Source organism: Rhinichthys klamathensis, unplaced genomic scaffold, assembly GCF_029890125.1.
Source record: "Rhinichthys klamathensis goyatoka isolate OS25496 unplaced genomic scaffold, OSU_Roscu_1.1 h1tg000561l_1, whole genome shotgun sequence".
Taxonomy (NCBI): Eukaryota; Metazoa; Chordata; class Actinopteri; order Cypriniformes; family Leuciscidae; genus Rhinichthys; species Rhinichthys klamathensis.
This window is the reverse complement of record NW_026607027.1, coordinates 166,041-170,426: the sequence shown is the minus strand read 5'-3', so window position 1 is coordinate 170,426 and position 4,386 is coordinate 166,041. Positions and strand designations below refer to the sequence as shown.

Genomic DNA, 4,386 nt, shown 5'->3' with positions numbered 1-4,386 from the left:
TTAAGACGGAGGGGCCGTTTACACGACACCGTATTCAACTAAAAAGGCGTTTAAGGGCCTTAAAACTAAAACTTTTGAAAATGGGATTCTAAGTTTTTGAAAACCATACCGTTATCGTCCTCGCGAATTTGTGAAAACGGTGATGTCGTGTGTTTGCTTGTTACGTGTTCAGTCTGTAGGCTTGTAGTGTTTCTTTACAAAGTGACATCGCCAACTACTGGCCTGGCATTCAAACTTTCGTGGAACTTTGTCTGTATGCGAAAAACACAAAGAAAAAACCTTTCCGTTTTTAGTACATTGTTGTGCAAATGTACCCTGAGAAAGAACATTTCTAAGATCTTCGAAACCCTCTTATCATTTACAATATTCTCACTTCTATGAGCATTACAGATCTCTCCATTATATCTATATGTCACTGTGTACATGATCAGATAACTGGCATAAATGTATTGAATTTGGCCCAGTGCACACGGTACGATTTCGCCCACAATATTACCTTCGGAGACCAATTTGTGAGTTTGTTTATTGTAGGATGTTTATTGTCGTACTGTAGCTTCCCTTGACAAAATAGGATTCTTATATTGGCTTTTGGATTAATGTAGAAAATAAGCTCTGTGACCAACAAAAGTTTATGATTCTTGCACGTTTTGTATATCATAATAATAAATTTCACAAATGAACACAACTTAAATTATTTTTAAAGCCTAAATACAATCGTTAGAAGTACAAAGCTAAACGTAGGCTATAAACCAACTATAGCCTACCACTGTTGAATGACTTCAACGTCACCATCATTAAGCTTCCGACATCTTCTCAGTCTTTATTTAAAAAACATTTTCCCTGAACGTTCGAGTTATAATAGTTTGGAAGAGTGTGATTATAAACGCATTGAGGCTGTAAAAGCGGACTAGACAGTTTAGCTGTTCAGATGATGACGTTTTATGTCCCCGAAAACCTTTGCAGTCCCGTTTAGCCACTTGTTAGCAGCCACCTGTTTCAAGACAAGTAAATGGGGTATTACTGATGTTAATATCTTGAGCTTGTGTTAACCAAAACCCTTATTTCAGGCATGTTACCAAAAACCCATCGATTTCGGGATGATGGAACCGGAAGTGCTAAAATGCTAACGTTTCTGGGTTTTAGCCTACATAAAAACACAAAACAATAAATGCCGTTTTGAAGCTCTTAAATGTGACGTGACAGATCGCTGTTGCTCCCCAGTTTAAGCGGCTGGTTCATGTTTGGAGCAGTGGAGAAGATGAATTGAGGCTCTGTCTGGTCTGGATATGGATACATGATCCTTTAAAAGGGAGGAGAAAATGCTTCCCATATCTTTTGTTGTTGACATCTGTCACTTGATAGAAGCTAGCCAAATCGGGCAGATGCCAGCATGGACGGGTTGAGAAAAAACTCCCAAAAACATTAAATACCGGGTGCAATGAGGACATGGTTTGTGGAAACCACAAAGTTTTGAGCAGGGAATTATTGGCTGTTGAGAGCATGAAACCATTGAAATTTTGTACGATTCACAATTTTGGTACTGCGTTGGGTCATCAATGTAAACTCTGGGTCACGAAGCAAACCAACTTGAGAACCACTGATCTAAATAATCGAACCTCTTAGCGTGGCATCGAATTAAAGTGTACTTAGCATGATCATTGTATGTCCTTTTAAAAAAGACCCCTTAGCTATATGATAGAAGGATATGTAAAAAAAAGAATTATTGGGGAACACAGGAACCAGCATAAAAAGATTTCTGTCATGCCTATTATCTCCATATTAGGGGTTTTAGTTGTCAGAAGAACAATCCATTCTTAAACTCTAGTTTTAACACAATCTCATGGCAATTCGTAACTATTTTACGCTTTGGCAAATTGGTGGTTAATTCGTATGAAGTCATACAAATTCATTTACGCATTACACTTACGCCCCAGTGATGGTTATGTTTAGGGGAGTGGTTAGCTTATTTTTTTTCAAATAATCAAACATTTTTGGGCAGTTCACATCATGCGAATTCATATTTAATCGCCACCTTGTAAAATAGCTATGATTTCCCTTGAGATTGGGTTGGTAAAAACGCAAGTAAAACTACAGGGCATCAGTCTATGTTTGTGAATTTTTAGTGACGTGCCTCTCAAACAGATATATATTTTTGTAATCATGAATTTTGAAAGCTGAAAGATTGTATTGATCATTGATAAAAAAAAGAAGAAAAAAAGCCTGGAACACAGTTTGCCGTTTCAGCACGAACAATTATGCAACATTCACCTTCCGGTTATAGTCTCTATATATATATATATATATATATATATATATATATATATATATATATCTTTGGATTTGGTCCATCATATTTGACAGATTTGTGGGGGTTTTTCTCATGTGTGATGTGTAGATGTTTGTAGCACACTGTGAACTGAATGTTGATGCATTGATTGAATGGTACATGGATATTCATCTGGTACTCTGAGGCTCCAGTGAGCTTGAGTAGAAATGTGGTACCGATCATCCTCACTTCATAACTGTGGTGAGCTAAGAGCCCGCGTGGGCTCGCTTAGCATTGTGGTGATACCGCAGACCTCCTCCTTTCATTATATTTGTCGGATCGAATTTAGTGGTTTCTGTGTATTGCTGTAATTCTCTGAACTGGGCATATTTTCATCTTGTGTAAACATACAGTAACCATTACAACAAGCATCCAGTGGCCCTTAAAGGGATACTCCACTTTTTTGGGAAATAGGCTCATTTTACAACTCCCCCAGAGTTAAACTGTTGAGTTTTACCGTTTTTGAATCCATTCAGCCGATCTCCGGTTCTGGCGGTACCACTTTTAGCATAGCTTAGCATACATCATTGAAGTGGACAAGACCATTAGCATTTCTCAAAAAAAAAATGACCAAAGAGTTTCGATATTTTTCCTATTTAAAACTTGACTCTTCTGTATTTACATTGTGCACTAAGACCGACAGAAAATGTAAAGTTGCGATTTTCTAGGCTGATATGGCTAGGAACTATACTCTCATTCCTGCGTAATAATCAAGAAACTTCACTGCCGTACCATGAGAGCAGCAGGCGTAATGATATGATGCAGCGCCTGAAAATAGTTCCGTTGTGTTGACGGAAGGTGGCCTATTTTCAGGCGCTGCATCATATCATTACGCCTGCTGCTCTCATGGTACGGCAGTGAAGTTTCTTGATTATTACGCAGGAATGTGAGTATAGTTCCTAGCCATATCAGCCTAGAAAATCGCAACTTTACATTTTCCGTCGGTCTTAGTGCACGATGTAACTACAGAAGAGTCAAGTTTTAAATAGGAAAAATATCGAAACTCTTTGGTCATTTGTTTTTTAGAAATGCTAATGGTCTTGTACACTTCAATGATGTATGCTAAGCTATGCTAAAAGTGGTACCGCCAGAACCGGAGATCGGCTGAATGGATTCAAAAACGGTAAAACTAAACAGTTTAACTCTGGGGGAGTTGTAAAATGAGCCTATTTCCCAAAAAAGTGGAGTATCCCTTTAAGACACCCAAGACTAAAGATTATTCTTTAACTTTCCCAATTTAGCACTTATCTTTGAGTCGATGGAACAATGCAGACAATGTCTTTTTTTTTTCTTGAAGTCTCGAATGTATATCGGTACGAATCTACAATCACTATATCATAAGAAAGTTTCAAACGATCATGTGCTCCTGTTATGATGTTTGTTCTCCAATTTCACCTTGTTGGCGTAAATGGGTCTCCAAGTCGCCCTTTTGAAAACCTTGTAGTTTTAATAATGCATTTCTTAAATTATTTTATTTTTAGATCAATAATGTAGGTCAGTAAAACTGCTATAAATATTTGCACAAATTTGACCACTTTTTTTTTTCTTTTTTTTTTTACCCGATTCTTCTTCCAATGTATTACTAATTGTACTGGACATGTTTGCTTCATTTTGTTATTTAAATGTTTTTATACCATTATTTTCACAATACAAGCTCACATAATTCCTCTGTTATTAGTTCTGTGGAATTAATTTGCAATAAATAAATATATTGTTTGTGTGATTTCTGTTGTGTGTGTCACATCAGTGGCTCTGTCTGCACTACAATTTATATTTAAGAACAATTATTTTCACAGTTCAGATCCATACCACGTTGAGCTGTTGTGACTCAATAGCTATTCAATTAAATTTGAATCGGCTGTAACACTGTAGACGGTGAATAGTATTATGTGATAATGTACAGTTGGAGGCATTTTGTTATTTTAATTAATAATGGGTGGGGTTTATTTAATATTTGTAAAACTCCTACCTTGTATTTGTGGTTTCTCATTCAATTTATTTGTGAATTTGTTTAATTTTTGTAAATATGTCTACATGTACACTACCGTTCAAAAGTTTGG

The 4,386-nt window shown here is 36.5% G+C and overlaps 1 long non-coding RNA gene across 1 annotated transcript; it reads left to right on the top strand.

The window, feature by feature from the left end:
* The first annotated feature begins 2,654 nt into the window (after window positions 1–2,654).
* On the top strand, window positions 2,655–4,049 carry LOC130073789 (uncharacterized). Its single transcript, XR_008804391.1, has 2 exons — window positions 2,655–2,701; window positions 3,514–4,049. It is a non-coding gene; the product is annotated as an uncharacterized LOC130073789 (long non-coding RNA).
* Window positions 4,050–4,386: the final 337 nt, after the last annotated feature.